Below are 19,409 nucleotides of genomic sequence, written 5' to 3'. Positions count from 1 at the left end.
CAGCCAGGGCAGCTGCTTCACATGTTGGGCTCCTGACTAAGATCTTGTCTGAGAAGAGAAAGACCTCTGAACATTGTTATGATGCAGATGAGGAAATTCCATCCCACCTCTTCAGAGAAGGACTTGCGTCTGATGCCCTGCCTCGGCTTTTCTTACAGTGCTCCTGTGAGGAAAAACTCTTCTATTTCTCCTTTACTCACTATACTTACACTCAGAACACTTCAATTTGGGTCACCAAATGGGTGGGTGTTTTTCCCACACCAAGCAATTCTCCGCTTCTCTGCAGAGACTGACTGAGAGTCCTACAAATTTAACTGAATTCTGACACTATCGATGTAGAGATAGCATCCGATCCCACAGGGTTCAGTCCCAGAAGACTGCCCTCACCTCAGACTCCAATAGCAAGTCCAAGTTATCACCTGTACTTCTGACTGACCAGCTATAAATTGAGGTTCTCGTGGCCCCCTCCTTGGGTTTGATAATTTGCTAGAATGGCTCACAGAACTCAGGAAAACATTTGCTAACATTTACTGATTTATTATAAAAGGACATGACTCAGGAAAAGCCAGATGGAAGAGATGCGTAGGGCAAGGTATGGGGGAAGGGGCATGGAGCTTCCATGACCTCTCCAGGTGTGCCACCTTCCCAGTACCTCCATGATTCACCAACCTAGAAACTCATCAAATCTTATTGTTCAAGAGTTTTTATAGAGCTTAATCTCCAGCCTTCTAATCGCTTGGTCTTTCTGGTGACCAGCTGCACACTGAGACTCTCTAGGAGCCCTATGTAAGTCACCACATTAGCGTAAACTCAGGTGTTCTGAAAAGGGCTTGTTTAAATAACAAAAGACACTCCTATCACTTAGGAAATTCCAAGAGTCTTAGGAACTCTGTGACAGGAAACAAGGAAAAGACCAAGTACATTTCTTATTATGCCACAGTTCCATTTAGAGCTTCTCCCCTTTGGCACACAGGGTTTATCCACCACCACCCCAATCCTATTCCCATAAATACACTGCCTCAGATGTAACTACTCAATAGAGATCACTTAATAAAATCAAGTCACATCAGTCCTGATTAAATTAACAGCTGACTGTAGAATTTTCCAGAATTGAAGAAAGATAATCCTGGGATTGAATGTGCTCCACAAGTCCTATATAGGATTAAAGAGAAAATAATAAATCCATATATAGCAAAACTGTAGGACATGAAAAAAAAGGGGGAAAAATTTATAAAAATTTTAATCCCTGCATAAAATACCTAATTCTCTCCTTTAATCCTTTTTTTTTTTTTCAGGGAAGGATTTGCTCTGAGCTAATATCTGTTGCCAATATTCCGTTTTTCCTCCCCAAAGCCCCAGTGCATGGTTGTATATTCTAGTTGTAAGTGCTTCTAGTTCTTCTGTGTGAGCCACTGCCATAGCATGGCTACTGACAGTCGGGTGTTGTGGTTCCATGGCTGGGAAATGAACCTGGGCTGCTGAAGTGGTGAGAGTGCCAAACTTTAACCACTAGGCCATCAGGCCTGGCTCTAATCCTTTTGATAGTAAGCAAGCCCATTAAGATATATTAAGGTTATATTAATTCAGAATGATGTAAATTCTACAGGCAAACAGGAAAACTTTAGTATTCTCCACCCATCCTCTTTTTACTACTAAGGATGTTAGATATTTGAAAATAGACTTTCTTCTTATTCCTTTCTTTGGTTTAATTCAGTGATTCTCTTACTCCAGTGTGTATAGGAATATTTTGTACAAAGTTGGACCCCCCACCACCACCAAACACATATATAAAGGAATTTTGAGTATGTGAGATCCTCACTTGATATCCAGTTAGATGTTACAACCACCACTTTCCCTGGCCCCCCACCCCCCACCCCCATGTAGGAAGCTGCCTCTGGTGAATTCAATTGTGTTTGCTTTCCATATGTTCTACACTTTCTCTTCATTTCAAATAAGCAGTCAGGCTTGTTATTTCTTGCTTAAGGCAAGAAAGGAGACAGCCTGCTTTTCAAAGGATGAGGAAAGAAAGAAGTGGCTTTCCTAGGCTGGAAAGGGATGAGAGCTCTGTGGCTCCCATGAGCAGTGGGGCTCTGGGTACCACTCTGTAACTGCCCCCCTTGAGGGGAGGGCAGCATGTGCTGCGAGGTAGGCTGGACCCCAGGAGTAGGTCTTCTCACTTTGCTAAAGATTCCTGCACCCCATATGTGGCCTGGAAGCAGCAGAAGTGGAACCTGAGTGGCCCATGTAGACTGGGGACAATTACTCTCTCAGTACTAACTAGTGTAGACATGACAAAATCCTGGTGGAGTGTCTTCCCAATCCCTCTACACCATATCAGACCCTGTACTCTGTAAGACTCAGACTTCTGTAAAATCCTGGTGTGTGGGGTGTGGAAGCATCCCAAGCATGGCTGGATGAAATTTCCTGCCAACTTGGTGGGCTGGATACTCAGAATTCAAATTTAATTTGATATAAGGAAATCTAAAAAGATTCATGTTTCTTGAATACATGAATTTACAGACTGAGATTTACACTTATTTCGAATATTTGTTGAATGCCTTGCTGATGGGAAGGATTCCCTGACAGCTCCCAGGGATCTGTCTCTGCCAGCCCAGGATGGATATGCACCATGGGATGAGCAAAAGAGGGAGGAAAGGTACACTCAAGGCCATAGAAGCACTAGGGGCCACAGAAGATGAGCTCCACCAGCTTCTCAGTCTTTCCCAGGCCTTGTCAAGGATTGTTTAGCTAGTGCCCTAATCCTTCTCTGCCAATATTTTCTGGGAAAAAAATAAAAATGCACATGTTCAAAAACAAACCAACAAACAAATTCACTCTAGCAAATCATTTTATTAATCTCAAGATGAGTTCCTGCCTGCAAAGCTCTCAAATGCCAGGAATTGTGGGCCGGGCAGCCGCCTACTTCCCATCCCAGTCATGCTGCTCAGGGTTTGACTTGAATGGCTAATTACTGGTCACCTCACCTTCTTGTCAAAGCTGAAAGATTATTCTTAATGTACAACTTAAGCTGTCCCCTGGACCTCCCTTGTTTGGACTGGCAATCACGTTTTCTGTTCCCTTCCCCACTTACCTTAAGTTTTAGTAATTGCCCTCTGGGCTCAAAAGAGCTTCCCACTAGGCCATTGAAATGTTGAAAAGCCCCCTGACATAGGGAAATGTTTATCTGCACTCAGAGAAGGAACTGGGACAAATATGTGAGGCTTTGGTACATGACAGGATGCAGGTTTCTTGTGAGCAATTTCTTAACTTTCAGCTTAATAATAACTATAATCAACTCAGTGCATTGAGAGTTGGTTAAAAGTGTCGTTAGGCAGTAAGTAGAAACTTTAAAGATGGTAAATAAGTCATAATAGTGATCTTTTGCACAGTGTAAACATAATGCTCAGTGTTCACTCCGGCTTTGCAAAATGCGGGCACACTTTCTCAGTCTGTCTTGGTAGGAGCAGGGAACATGAAGCCCTTTCTCTAGCTCTTCACCAATCCTTTCTGCGGGACTCGCAGCAGATGAAGTCGCTCAGCCTCGGGCAAACCTTGCTAGGATGCATCTGAACGATCTGCTAGCAGCAGGTCTTCTTCCAACAGATGGGAGACTCAAACTGGGTGCATTTGGGGGTCACCTCAAAACCCTACTCTAACAAGATGTAGATGGAGTCATCAAAGAGGAACCAGGCACACTTTATTAGGAAGAAGAAAAGCCTCTGAACTCAAATAGTCCTAATGCTAAACCTCACCCCACAGCTGCTAGCAATGAGATGATTAGGCGATTTAAGAGGGAAATCTATACCTAAGCCTCGCTTGCAGGGTAAGGATTAGAAGGCCTTTTGGACTGACCATGTTCTTTTCTGCTTTGGGTCCTTACGCATGTCATTGCATCTGCCTGCCTAGCCAATTCTTATTCATACTTAATATCTCATCGCAAATATGACTTTCTAAAAAAATACTTTCCTGACATGATCCCCATATTACATAATGTCCCTATTAAATGGTCTCCCACTCAAAGTAACCTGTCCTACTTCTTCACAACACATAAGAGGATCATACTGAAATCACTTCTATGTAATCTGTCTCTGCTGCTGGAATATAAGCTCCATGGGGATAAGGAGAGGTACTCTTGTTTAGTATCATCCCAAGCTCCTTGCACACAGCCTAACTCATAGCAGATGTTCAATAAACAGTTGTTGAATGAATGAACGGTTGATCTGGTCCTGAGGTTGGTGGAAGGATTGGGAGGTAATGCCTCTAACAGAGTCTGCACATAGAATCAGTCAAATCAACCCATTTTAGCTTTATTCCTCTCTTCTTCTCTGTTTCACTGGTGTTTGACAGATGTATTCACTTTCCTGCTTTCTTCTACAAACTCCAGAATATTCGTCTCCTGGTAAAGAATTGTAATTTTAGAGCTTGGGTATAGGTGGATCATCACTTTATGGCTCTCCTGTTGGAAACACCATAGCTGAAGTCAAACGAGTAATTGTTAATTGTCAGGGTCACATAATCTCTTTGGTGGTATGTTCGGCACAGGGTCTCCATCTTTTGCTTCTTGGTCTGTAGCTCTAGCCTCCTTATCATGCTCAGTATATACTGTATTTTACTGTCTTTCTTAATCTTCAGCCTTTTCTCATACACTGGCCCAGCAAGGGGCGTTCAGCAGGTTATCTGAGTGGCTAACCTGACAGGGCCCTAGCCTTGCTGAGATTTTTCACAAGAAAAAAGAATTCCTTACTAAACTGAGTGTATATTAGCCATTTGCTGCAAGTGGGAAAAATCTAAGAAATTTTCTCTAAACCTGAAAAAAAAAGTGGAATTCATTTTCCATACATAGGGCATCTATAATGAAAAGGGAAATACTTTCTGCCCCACCCCCCAAATCCAAAGAGAAGTTTGGTGTTTTCTTCTTTTGTTGTATGATTCATCAGAATTCAGACCATACCACTTTCAAATTAATTCATTGGATGATTCAATGCTAAAAGTGATCAAAATTGTGGATTTTCTTTGTTCTAATGCCCTTGACCTTTGACAATTTATGGGTTATTTGAGAGAAGTGGAAGTCAGCTGCAAGGATTAGATTATTCTAACTGGTTAGTCGAGTAGCAGAAAGTCGTTGAAGTTATTTACCAAACTCAGATCAAAGACTTTCGGGAAGTCCTTGGAAGAGTATCCTGAGGGAATCAATCTGTTAGACCCAAAAGAGACGTTGGACTTACTTTCCGTTGTGACCGGATCTGAACTTAATGGAATCAGAAATTCTGAAGAAGGGCAGAACTATCTGAGAAAATGAAATCTCTCTTTCAGAAGCAATTCCCTCATTTTGATGTTGTAAATCATGCTTTAATCTCTTTGCTTGCTTTTGGTGCTTAAATGTGGAAGTTTCCTGAATGATCAAGTATCTGTCATATCATGATACTCAGTTTCTAGAGCCACTTGTGCTCAATGTGGGCAATGTTTGTGTTTGCATGGCTCTGAGGCATTGCCTTCTATTTCGTGACACTGAGACTCATTGTCAACAATATAAACCTAGTGCCAGAATTGCAGTGGTCCCTGACTGAAGGCACTCACAGTTCTCAAGAAGATTGAATTGGCTGGATAGTATTCTTCCTGATTTCATCAACAAGGACTGGACTAGACCTGGGCCAAAATCCGTGTGTTTTTATGTGAAGAAATTTGGCTAAAGTACTTCTTGAGTCACTTCAAAATTATTTGTAAAATTCTCTAAGTTTTCCCATATGAATACAAAAGAAATAATTATAAAAATTAGGAAAATATAGAAAAACACATAGAAAAATACCTACCATCGTAGTGCACAAATTCTAGTCATGTACAGTTAATTTTTTTGCATGTATTTCCTATTTTTTCAAGGCTTCTGTAAATATATATGTGTATGAGTTTTTTTATATGTATGTATTATGAATACATATATGTAAGTGTGTGTTAAAATGATGGAACACACTGTTTTGTAAACTTGTATTTTTAACTTTATAACATGTTGTAATACTAATAATGATAGTGATGAGGGTTATTTACTGTGTGCCAGGCACCAGGCTAAGCACTGTGTAGGAACTGTCTTATTCAAACGTCACAGTAACCCTATGAGATACTATTGTCACTCTTATTTTACACGTGAGGAAACAGACAATGAAGTTAAGTAACTGTCTGAAGTCATGGAGTTAGTAATTGGTTGAGCCAGAACTTGAAATGATGTCTCTTTCCAGAACCTGTGACCTTAACAACATTACACTATATCGCTTTCCTTCTCAAGACATTAAATATTCTTCAATCATACTTTTTTATTAAGACTATTTTTTTTAGAGTAGTTTAAGATTCACAGCAAAGTTGAAGGGAAGGTACAGCGATTTCCCATATGCCTCTTGTCCCCGCACATCCCCCATTATCAGCATCCTCTATCAGAGTGGTACATTTTTCACACTTGATGAACCTGCATTGACACATCATAATCACCCAAAGTCCATGGTTTATCTTAGGGTTCGCTCTTGGTGTTGTACCTTCTGTGGGTTTGGACAAATGTATAATGACAAGTATCATCATTATGGTACCCTGCGGAGTATTTTCACTGCCCTGAAAATCCTCTGTGCTCTGCCTATTTATTCCTCCCTATCCCCATTCTATCATATTTTAATGGGTATATACTGCGTCGTAATGTTCATGAATCTATTATTATTGTTGTTGTTAAGGTATGATATTTCCAGTTTTCTACTATTATAAATGACACTGTGATGAACATCTTTTTCAATAAATGTTTGCATATATCTTTGGTTAAGTTCCCCCAGATGCTGACCTAGAAATAGGGATTTGAGCATCAGAAGCTTATTTGAGAGTGATCGAGGAAACATCAGTAAGAGAAGTGAGAAAAGGAAAGGAAGAAAGTCAATCCAGGGTGGATTAATGAGCAGGTTACCTCCATGGGCAACTGAGGGCTCAATTCCCCTGTGCCCTTTGGGAGTCTGTATTGAACTCACCTCACAGTTGTCCCCATTGAGGGTGAGGAATCCTTAACTCCTGTCCATCATTGGTTGAAGACTGCTCCCAGGGGTGTTTACTCCTTGGAACTTCCAGCCAGCCTCACGTGTGATCTGGCACACTTCCTTACCCAGAAAAGATCTCAGGCAGAGAGTTGCCAGTCCTGGCGGTTGGAAACCAGGTTGCATGCACAGAAGGGCTGTGGATGAACACTGACAACATCTGTTATAAAATATATCCATGATATTTTCCTTCTAGATAAACTTAGGAAAAATAAAATCCTAAGATATGATAATTTTGATTGCCAAATTTGCCCACAGAAATGTTGTACCAATTTATACATACCTTCTGTGCTATGAGCAACATTGGGTTTACTGTGCTTAGTCAAGGCATTATATATAAAAAGTTATCTTATTTGCATTTTCTTGATCAGTGTTGTAGTTAAACTTTTTTTCATTTATTTATTACTGTAGTTAATATTTCTTTTTTTGTGCATTACCCTCCATTTACTTTGACCACTTTTCTGTTGGAGTGCTCACCTTTTAAAATTTGCTATTGTTTTATGTGTTGCAAATATTTTTCCTAGGTTGTTCTTTGCCTTGTAATTTTTATAATTCATTAACATGGAAAAGTTATAAATTTTTATGTACTTTCATCTGTATATCATTAATGGCCTCAGCTTTTTCATGCATAATTATTTTTTTACTTTTAAAACTTTTACACAAATACATTTGATATTTATTTTGATTTATAGTTTGCAGTAGGGATCAAATAGATAATCTATTTTTCCCATGCTGACTTGAAATGCCACATTTACTAAATTCTTATGTTAACAGATCAATTTATTGAAAACAAGGATTAATGGATTTCTTGATTGATTTGTATTTTCTTATTTTTACTGGTATCCATTTTTGGAATACTTGTTAATTTTAATTCACATAATATATGTTAATTTTACTTTGTATAATTAATTTTAATTTACTTATTAACTTTAACGATATTTCACAATGCTTATTTTAAAAATTCAGGTTTCTTATATTCATATTAATCTCTGATCATATGGCTTACTATTGAAAAATCCTGGCTACCAATACTGTATACCCACCATTGTCTATATTTTTGGCATGGATGTACAACAATCCTATGATTATTCTCTAACTTCTTGCATTCTTTAGCATTGCAACCTACAAGTCAAACTCTTAACGTCAACCAGAAAGAAAACATTACTGTATCTTGAATTTTTATTGTAAACATAACTTGAACATGATTTTTAAATTACCTTGTCTCTGTACAAGGCGACACTCTCTTCAGCGGGATACACTATTTGGTTATAAAGTAAAATTCTAGAAATTGGTATATGTTAAATCAGCCACCAGGGACTCCTTATGTTTCCACAAATGCAATATCAGTAGCATGAGAATGGAAATTGCCTGTAAGTGTTCAAGCTTCAACAATATGCCTTTTCTGATTTTGTAGTTACACGGGGGAAGTAAGCCAGAGCTGGGGTGCCCAGCATTACAAACAGCCTGTTGCTTAGTTACCAGCCTCCCTGATTCAACATGTGCCTGTCATGTGTTACATTTACCATTGTCTAAATTGTGCCCCTCAAAGCTGAGTCCATGTGGTCTCATCTCACTGTATTAAAATGCCAAGGGATTGCTTATTACAAGGATTTGAGAAAATTTATTGTTCTAAGAAAAGAAGCCTCAAAATGGTCTTCTGTCAGTGTCAAAGGAGTAGACTTTCTCCAGAAAGCCTTCCTGTAGCTTTCTGTTATGGGTTGAATAGTGCCCTCCTTCCACCAAATTTCTGTGTTGAAGTCCTAACCACCAGTACCTCAGAATGTGACTTCCGTTGGAGAGAGGGCCTTCACAGAGGTAATCAAGTTAAACGGAGGTTGTAAGAGGGGGTCCTAATCCGATATAACTGGTGTCCTTATAAAAAGGGGAAATTTGGACACAGAGACAGACATGCATAGAGGGAAGATGACATGAGAGACACAGAGAGAAGATGGCCATCTACATAGCCAACGAGAGAGGGCTGGAATGTAGGCCAAGGATCACCTGAGGCCTCCAAGGCTGGGAGAGAGGCCTGGAATAGATCCCTCCCTAGTGTTTTCAGAGGGAGCATGGTCCTTCCAACACCTTAATCTTAGACTTCTGACCTCCAGAACTCTGAGAGAATAAATTTCTGTTGTAAAGTCGCCCAGTTTGTGGTACTCTGTTACAGCAGCCTCAGTAAACTCATACATTTTCCTTGCCTTTGTTACTTCTTTGTACTCTCAAAGCATGTTTCCTATGCCTCTAGAAGAGATCTGTTGCATTTTGAGTTTTCTGATGTTTTTGAACAGGTAGTAAATGCACATGGAAAAGAATTCTAAGAGTATGGAACAGTACAAAATGGACTTGGAGTGGAAACTGCATCCTCCTCTGCTGGTTCCTTAGAGCACCCAATCCCCAGCCCCCCAAGTGCCCTTCCAAGAGGCAAACACTCTTATCTGTATCTTACATCCTTAGTTTCGGGATCAGCCCTAGTTTAGTTCCCTGTTTCCTCTCATTGGCCACAGGCCCCTTGCGGGAAGGGACATTGCTTCCTTCTGTGTCATCTCAGCTCTTACTAAATCTGAGTTTAATGAACTATTCACCAGCTAAGTTCAGGCAGGCTGACGCATAAATTCAAGCTGGTTTAAGGCTTTGATTGCTGTTAATATCCGACACTCCCGTTCTTTAGTCGCTTACACCTTTAGGGTGAAGCAGGATCTGAGGGAAGATTTTGCTTGGGGAGCAGGGCGGGAAGATGGTGAGGAATTGAGTGATGTTAGGGAGAGTGAGCAGAGGAACTTCACTGAAGAGGAAATGAAAACTTTGCTGTTGACTTCTTTGCCTTTCTTAATGGTTCCCAGTAATTGATTTTGAATAGGACTCACCCAACTAATTAATCTACTAATTAATCTGAGAGGCGGTCTAACATCCTGATTAAGTGCTTGGATTTGGGGGCCAGACTCTTTGTAATACTAGTTCTACCACTAGTTGTGTGACGTCCAATAAGTGACTTAACCTCTCTGTAACCAAGTTCTTTATCTGGGAAATGAAGAAAACAATAGTATCTCTTTTTTATAGTTGCCATAAGGATTAAATGGGCTAAAGCTCTTAGACCCATGCCTGGGAAAGAGTAAGGGCTGTAAGGGTTTGTTAGTGTATCAGTTAGGATGCTTTCTGGCTGCAAGGAGCAGAAAATCCAAGAAAAAAGAGTTTAAGGAGTAAAGACATTTGTCATCTCCTATAGCAGGAAGTTCTGAAGGAGGTTTAAAGGTTGGTAATTCAGTGGCTTGTTGACAGCACCAAGAATAAAGCTTCCTCCTATCTTTGAAACATCAATGTTTGAGGGCTAAGCATCCTCAGCATGTTGGCTTTTGTCATCAGCCTTGTCTCCTCAGGGTCACAAAATGTCTATCACATTCCAGGAGTCCCATGCAGACTTGATAACACTGAAAGAGAGAGTCAGTAAAGGGAGTACCCCTCCCCCACCATATGTCCCTTTTAAAGAACAAGCAAAAAGCTTTCCTGGAAGTTGCCACAAGTTTTCTCATGTCTCATTGGCCAGCATTATATCACATGTCCATGTTTAACCAATCCTTAGGATGTGGAATGAGAATCACATGATCCTGGGCTGGAATCCACCTTCCTTGAAGGCTGTGATGACTCAGACCAGAGAACACAAAATCAGGGTTCTGTTAGCCTGGAAACAGGGCAGTAGGTCAGCAAGAAACATCTCCACTGCAGTTAGTTTGCCTTTCGATTCCTGGATGGAGTTGCTGAAATTTCAGTTTCTTTATTCTCATAAACTTTTTTGTTTGTTTGTTTTCCCTCAATGTGTTTCTACAGCCTCAGGTAATTTTTCATAGAAAGTTATACTATTTGCCATTTTCTCTGTGGGCTGCGTGTGTGTGTGTATGTGTGTGTGTGAGAGAGAAAGTGTATTCAACATCTTGATGACAGTCTTTATTTGGCTATCCTGTAGGAATCTCAGACAAGTTCAGAACTCAGCATGTTTCCTCCTAAATTGACATAATCATCAAGGAAGAAGAGGACTCAGCCCTGCCCAGTGGAGCTCACAGTGCAATAGCACCAGCTCACCTGGTCTTGCTTCTGACTGGATGCTTTAGACATGCTTAATTTCTCTGGGTCCTGCCCAGTCAACTTAACCAACTTTTTCATTAACTGTTTCCATTTCCAATCCTCCTTGTCTGCTTTCTTGTCCTCAAGTAAGCAATGTCCCTTTGGACAATGCCTGTCAGTCTATATCCTGACGAGAATGCACCTCAGCACAGTCAGAGCTCTATCGCCGGCCCTCCACCCCTCATGAAGCCCTCATGGCCACTCTGGCAAGACATGGCCTTGCTCTGGACTGTGGCCAGTCTCTTGCTCTATCTCAGTCATGAAGGGGTAAAAGTTTGTCATCATCTCTTAATTCTTCACAATGGACAAGTGATCAATCAAATGGGATGGGGAGCCAAAGGCCCTGCTATTGGGAGAACTTGAATTCAATAAAAAGAAATTTTAAAATGCCATGTAATTGTGATTTTATCACTGATTCAGACTGCTTTACCATGAACTGATATTAAAGAAACCCCTGCCCCCCCCCCCCCCCCCCCCCATGCAACCTTAAAAAGCAGATCATACAGAACTAGAGAGACACTAGAAGACTCAGAGGAGAAGGGAGGGAACTTGCGTTCTCCTCTCAAGCCCACCAAACTGAGACCAGATCCCTGGCGTGGAGCCCCATCTAGGAAATGCCCCAAGTTCTTCAACTGAAGAAGTGGGAGTCATGTTTCCTCCCAGTGAGTTCACCGGCCCCGAGGGCACTGCAGCAGGATGGAACCTTGTGTCTAGAAAGAGCTGGTCTTCCTGTAACAGCCCAATTAAGCCACCAGCTGTGATCAATTATTCGAAAGGCCAATCAGGTGCAGGCAGCTCAGTAGTGTGGGAGCTGGACTGGAATCTTCCAGAAAGCTAGCAGACTCTTGGCTGCCTAAAACTTCAATTCCATTTGTATTTATGGAGCCCCTCTTAAAACTCAGATGGATCTTATTGAATACATCTGAGGGGTATTAGGTTACTGGAAGGAGGTGGCCAAGATCGGGGTTTGCCCTCTGAGAAGTTGTGCAGAAACATATTGAAGAACCTTTGTTTTACCTGTTCCATATCTATTTTCTGTAGGGTAGAGGATGGGAAAGTGTCTCCATGCCCCAGGGACCAGTGTCTATTGTGCTTTCTCCTCACTCAGGAGAAAAATCTTCTCTTAGGAAAGGACCTCAAGTTCCTCTACTTTGAGGTGTCACTAACTGGTGACATAGTTGAGTTATTTTCATTCACATGTCTCAAGGGAGATATAGCCTTGAGCTTTGCAATGGTTTACAAGCTATGTTCCTCAGAACCGTCTACGTTCCTTGGAGTTTCTACAGAACCTGGTTTGAGAGACAAGGTATGCTGTAATTGGCTTCTATGGAATATTTCCATCCAAGTATTAAAAAAAGGTTTGTTTTTTAAACTTCTAAGCTAAAGATTGAAGGCTTAATTTGGGGTACCAGTCAACAATTGGATAGATACTTTGGATGGATGAGAAACTTTCTTGAAGCTCTGAAATTCCACCATACACTTGTTGCTCATTCCATGAGGCCCTAACTAAGATCATAGTTCACTTTAGGTCTAGAGAAAGATATTATTCTGACACCTGATGTCAAAGAAGCCATTAAGATCAGCTAAGATCTTGTGCTAGGAAGTTCAATTATGGACTTCTCTTGTTCCTCCTTCATGGAAGCTCTGGAGAAAAGCAGGAATGCGTAAGTCAAATATTTAAGGAAATAAAATTAGATGTCAAACTGTGCTAAGAACTTGATCTAAATTGTTCCTTTAATTGAAGCAGCCTTGTTCTAGGCCATGAATGCTGTCTCTTTGCACGATCTGGATTTTAGGAAGCAGAGAAACACCATATACTGCTTCATGCTGTGAGAGCATCTGTATGCTGGAATCCATTCATGTTTCCTGCCCTGCCTTGAAGGTATTAGTGGACAGTGTCCATCATTCATTACTGAAAGCTGAAGATAGTTGTCCCTTAAAATCCAATTTACCATTTTCTGTTTAATCACTTTTGTGACCAGGAAGCAGATAGGATGTAAAAAATTCAGCATCTTACTAATAAGCTTATTCTCTGCCCCCATAATCGTGGTAGCTGAGGGATATAAAGTGGAGCAAGACTCAGTCCCTGAACTCAAGTGGCTCGTAGTCTAATGGAAGAGAAGAAACCTAACGTAATTCTAAGAAAACTGCAAGTGTACCCCTTGGGTACCTACCATAAGGTAGTACCAGCTAAATAATGATTGAAAGCCTAGGGTAGGTTTTTCAGATGAGGCAATGGAGAGAAGGGGACTATATTCAGAAAGAGAGCATTAAGCAAAATAAATGAAAAAAGACTCACATTTTAGGTGTATCCTGGTGAAATTTCAGAACACTAAGGTCTCAAAAAAAACCCCAAAAAACAAAAAGAAAGGCAACCGGAAAATCCAGGGAAACTAAATGCTATATAAAAAAGTCACAGTTCAAACATGAAGCAAGTAAACGTAGCAAGATTTTGTGTCACTGAATGCTGGCAGCTTTCTCCTTTAGGTGTGTGGAATTATATCTTCTTCTTCATAGGTCCAGTCACATTGCTTGGAACGTATGGTGAATATGGTGAATAAGCTTTACATAATCATAATATTGTTAGCATTGTTTATTGCTGTGACAATCAGAATGAGCTAGGTTATGCTGCAAATGACTCAGGTGTCAGTTGCTTCCAACAATAAAAGTTTATTTCTTGCTCACATTAAATGTTCATCTTAGATCACCTGATGTGTGTTATCTTCATTTTGGGACCTAGACTCTGTCTGAAACATTGTCAGTCTCATAGAAGAGAAAAAAGAGACTTGTGATCCGTGTCTCTTAACACTCTGCCTAGGAATGACATTCATCACTTTCACCCACATTTTATTGGCTCAAGCCACTCCTGAGTTCAACTCTAGGGATGTGTATAATCTTCGCACAGGGAGAGGCACCACAGGGATGGCAACAAAAATATTTGGTGAACATAACACAAACTCCCTCAGGCCTTTCTAGTATTCAACTAATCAGTATCCTCCTTTTCCCACATGCTGAACACACTCACCTTTTCTCTAAGAGAGACAACCGGAAGACCCAAACGGTAACTTCCCAGACAACCAGAAGTCACCTTTACTTCTAAGGTAAAGGCCAATATCTCCAGGTGATGTGAGGTAGTCTCTGTATCAGGTCTGGGTGTAGTTCTTCTTGACCCAAGGCTGCAGGAACAAAAGGAGAAGCTATATACCCCTCACATATCCAATATGCAGTGGTGGAACAGAGCCAGGAAGATCATAGTAAACACTCCCATTTGGAAAGGTGAAGAATGGGAGACATACAGTTGTCACCAGTCTCTACAAATTCTAAAATCCCCTTGGACGTTTGTTGACTGCAATGGAAAGTATTCCTGGATTAGGCCTTCATTCTACTCCCTGGGAATAGCCCCTAACCATTTTTCTCCTTAGCTCATGGCCTATCCTTTGGGAAATATTTCTTATCCATTATTCTCATTGGCTGTATCTCAAGAAAGACTTGCAGAACATGATCTCCTAGAGGCTGAAAAGCTTCCTCCCCCTGCTTCCAGCTCAAGCAGGAAGGATGCAGGAAAGGCAAGGGTTGTTTTAAGTCTTGAACAATCTCTTTCAATCTAGGCTAGTGGTTCTCTGGTGGTACAATGCTTTCAACTTTTAACTTCTTGTCTATTTGATTCTTGTCAAAGAATTCCTATCCTGTTTTGAAATATGCCTCTATAGGGGCTGGCCCCGTGGCCGAGTGGTTAAGTTTGCGTACTCCGCTTCGGCGGCCCAGGGTTTTGCTGGTTTGGATCCTGGGCACGGACATGGCACTGCTCATCAGGCCACGCTGAGGCAGTGTCCCACGTGCCACAACTAGGACCCACAACTAAAATATACAACTGTGTACTGGGAGGATTTAAGGAGAAAAGGCAGAAAGAAAAGAAAAAGAAGATTGGCACCAGTTGTTAGCTCAAGTGCCAATCTTTAAAAAAAAAAATGCCTCTATAGACATGTTTAATTGCTGGTACCTTGCATCTATCAGATTTTCCTAGGAGACACACACCCTTAATCTCTTCTCCTTTAGGCATTTTGTCTAATTAAAAGGATTTACTGGGGGGCTGGCCCCGTGGCCGAGTGGTTAAGTCTGTGCGCTCCGCTGCAGGCGGCCCAGTGTTTCGTTGGTTCGAATCTTGGGCACGGACATGGCACTGCTCATCAAACCACGCTGAGGCAGCGTCCCACATGCTACAACTAGAAGGACCCACAACGAAGAATATACAACTATGTACTGGGGGGCTTTGGGGAGAAAAAGGAAAAAATAAAATCTTTAAAAAAAAAAAGGGGCCAAAACTTTAAAAAAAAAAAGGATTTACTGGATGCCATCTTCACAGGTTAAAAAATTTCACAAATTACATGCAACTCCTTGATTTGGTCCTTGACGTGAAGTTAAGCTTTAGTAAAACTTTATTGTTCAAAGATATTCTTTTTCTATGATTTATTGATTGCAAATGAGAATCAATTGTATCTTTCAAACCATGAAGATCCCCAAGTTTCTGGATGCTATCTATTTCTTTTTTCCCCTGCTTCCAAACTGATCAATTCCTTTTGAGCTCATCTCTTTCTTGTCAAATGCATCTAATAACAACCAACTGAAGCTGCTAACATACTGTTTGCCCACATCTCCTAAAGCTGCAAGTCCATTAAGGATACAGATCAGCATCCTTTCACCTCCAGTAACAATATCCTTGCTTTCCACTAATGAGCCCTTGAGCCAGTGCAACTTATTTTAGTTTTTGTTGTTGTTACAATAGCACCTCATGTCCATTAATAATTTTTGTATCAGTCAGGATGGCTAGTTTATACTGAGGTAACAAAAGGCTCCAAAATGCCAGTGTTTACAACAACAAAGGTCTATTTCTTGCTTTCCTTAGTGTCCATTGTGGGGTGGCTATAGCTCTACTTGATGTGACTTTCACTTTAGGACTAATACTGATGGAGCAGATACTAGCTATAACATTTATGATTTTATGAAAGAGAGAAAAGAGACTGATCCATGTATTAGCACTTAAGACTTTTGTCTAGAAATGGCATGTATCACTTCCATCCACATTGGCCAAAGCAAGTAGTATGACTACTTCTGAGTTCAACAGGCAGGGATATATATTTCTCTCACAGAGAGGGAAACTAGAATATTTAATAATCAGTACCATAACTTACCACAGTTACTCTTAATTTTAGAGTCAACAGATAGACAAAACACAGAAGGTAGTTATAGGTATACCCTATAAAATAGAAGTGCTGAAAACCTTAACCTCATGGAAAGAAGAACGCAGCTGACAAAAGTAAGGAGGTGTGTGCAATTTACCTTTTTAACCAGAAAGTCTTGCTTCATACCTCTGGCTTAGCAGGCATTATCCCCTATTCATGGTGTTTATATAATTTGTCATCTGAATCAGGGCATTCTTGAGAGTCAAAGTTGGTGCTATTAATAATTACATCAAAAAACGGTAAAAATAGAGACTATCTTGTGCAAACGAGGATGTATGATTCCCTACCTGAGCTATCTGCTCAGCTCCAAGTTCCAATTACAGAGTTTGCCAGAACAGTATGAATTCTCAGTTGTAGAAAAACGCACTCTACATGTCAATCACAATTTGGCAGCACCTAAGTGAGGAGTTGCCAATACAAGTGTTTGCCAAGACCCGTGGTTGAATCCACTTTTTTTGACTATTGTTGCTGGCACCTAGATACCATTGCTGGCTGTTCTTACTTTTCTTTTGGTTTTTATGAGTAGGAATCTGCAGTTGTGGAAGAGTGAACTTCAAATGGTATGCTTCTGAATGAGGCCTTGGATCAAGAGAATCATGCAGTCGTTGGGTCAGAGAAGCTTTCATTCATTCAACAAATATTTATTAAGCAGATTTTACATGCAGGGCACTTTACAACGCACTGGGCTACACCTTACTCATGAGGAGCAGATTCAGACTGCCGATGCGTGAGCTCCAGCTCATTTTCACATGTCTGTGACTCTTCTCCCTAATGATCCTATAGACTTCTTGAGGGCACAACCCATCTCTCGTAGAACGTGCTGTGTATTTCTCACAGAACCTGCCAGAGAGGCTTCAGAATATTTGTTCCTATCAGATAGGATCATATTCTATTTAGTTTGGGACATTGCAGGTACTCAATTGTTGTTACATGAATGAATATTTATTGTGTAATTTATTTCTTAAGTTCCATTCCCTTGGTAAAACAAAATTCAGTTCCCTGTGCAAGTAGAAATAGCAACTGCTGAAGGAAGTCCAGTGTAGTTTGTTTCAGAAGTACTTTTGCCAGAAAAGTTGGAGACTAAACTGAATTCCTCTCGTGACGCAACACTGTCTTGCTCTTGTCAAAGTCAGTGACCTGATAACAGGAGCCAAAGGGGAAGTGCTTTTTCTCTAAGGCATATTTAACACAGCCTTATTAGAAATGAGAATATTATGGAAGTTTTTTTTAGTCTTTCAAGATGTTGGTCAGGAATCCATAATGACTGAGTTGTGCAGTATTTATGAAATTGTCAATTCGAGGAACACATCTGCTCATTTTTTTTTCACTCTGAAATTACTTCATTTAACAGAGGGGCCCAAATTTGGCTGTTCCATCATGATTTAAATGGCCTGCACCTCATTAGTGTTGCAAGCATTTATTTAATAAAATCAAATCAGAATAGCATTTAATTTAGTTTTAATAGGATAGTTAATGTAAGTTAACTAAATATCAATTGATTATTAAAGTGGAGAGTGCTGAGGTGTAACAAATATGTGAGTTATAAATCTTATTGCTATGCCATTAACTCAGAATTACATAAGCAATAAATGTCTAATTAGATTCTTAGTAGTGATGAGTTGTAAGCATTTATTGAGATTCAATAAGATCGATGTTATAGACTTGTGCTAAGGATCACAGCTTAATTAACTCCTTCATTCCTATTTTCACCAGTCTTTGCCATTTTTTATTTTATAGGGTGCTAAACTAGAGGAGTGATGGTCTATGGAGGGAGGTGATCCAAGTACAGCACCTTAGATCATTCTAGACTGGTTAATAACAAAAATGCAAGGATGGCCATTCTCTGATGGTTTGTATTCCAGGACTTTGGGTACAGGAATCATTGATTTCTAAGGTCCTTTTCCTGCAGATAAGTTTGGAGATTCAGCATGATATGGCAATATAGTCAGACCTTTTGAGTAGTATAGGATGAAAAGTGGGCCCAGCATCGAACCCATCTCAGACAGGGGAAGAACAGAAGATCACTTATGCAGTGTGATTTCAGGAGTCCTTGCTACTCCCAAAATATCTGTCCAACTTCTCTCTCACGCTGCTTGAAAATCACCATGCAATTATTCCTTTGGGTTCAAGGTATTACTACCCTTTGATTCCTGCGTTATACAGGATGGCCCCAAAGTCTGGAAAAATAGATAATTATACAAGATAAATGGACAATTGATATAAAAAAATCTGTTATGTTCAATGACTTTATGCGATATACTCATTGTGTTGCTCCTTTTTAAAAATACATATATAATTCACTGTGCAAAATTGCAAGAAACATGATTTATTAACACAGAATTTCCATCAATCCCTGTATATGCATATGTGGTGTATTGTCATATTTGTTTCTCTTATTTGCACTAAATAAGCCTGTTTCTTTAGCATGCTCCAGAAGAAGTAACCAAGTGAGTTCAATCTGTTAAAAAATAATTTATCTGTGTGGCCAAATTTTATGGTCCCTCTGTCTTTTAGGCTAGTATTAGCTCTCTAACGCAATTTGGAAAATTAGTCAAACTATTGACTTGGCATAGTGTTGTGGAGAGACTTTGGCTTTGGACACACCTGAATTGGAGGCCTGTGTTCTGTTCCCAGCCCTATGAGCTTCTGCAAGTTACTTAACCTCTCTGGGCCTAATAATGCTGATCCCATAGTGTTACTGGGGGGATTAAATGAGATAATGTATGAAAGCGCCCAGCACAAAGTCTCCTCCATTGTCTGAACAAAATAGATGTTACTGCCGTTTGTTCTTCTTGTCCTCCCCTACCCTCTCCCTACCTTCCATCCTATTTCACTGCTGTAATGCACTAACATTATCCCCTCTCTTTTCTTTTGGACGAGGAGGATAGAATGCTAATTCTTAGAGGAGTATAGAGCTTAGTGCTCTAGGAGCTGGAGGCAGGAAGTGGAGGAAGGACACACAGCCATGGAAAGAGAAGGTGGCAAAACAGTGGGG

General features: G+C 40.3%; 1 protein-coding gene across 1 annotated transcript in view; it reads left to right on the top strand.

The window, feature by feature from the left end:
- The window catches only part of ZNF365 (zinc finger protein 365), a 98,435-nt gene extending 87,067 nt beyond the window's left edge, over positions 1-11,368 (top strand). Inside the window, exon 5 of the transcript XR_006887649.1 lies at positions 11,017-11,368. The gene's annotated coding sequence lies outside the window, so the exon portion shown is untranslated. The remainder of the gene's footprint in view (positions 1-11,016) is intronic.
- Positions 11,369-19,409: the final 8,041 nt, after the last annotated feature.

The sequence above is a fragment of the Equus quagga genome, chromosome 2 (genome assembly GCF_021613505.1).
Source record: "Equus quagga isolate Etosha38 chromosome 2, UCLA_HA_Equagga_1.0, whole genome shotgun sequence".
In the NCBI taxonomy this organism is placed as follows: Eukaryota; Metazoa; Chordata; class Mammalia; order Perissodactyla; family Equidae; genus Equus; species Equus quagga.
Note: the sequence above shows the minus strand (reverse complement) of the source record. Positions and strands in the feature narration are given on the sequence as shown.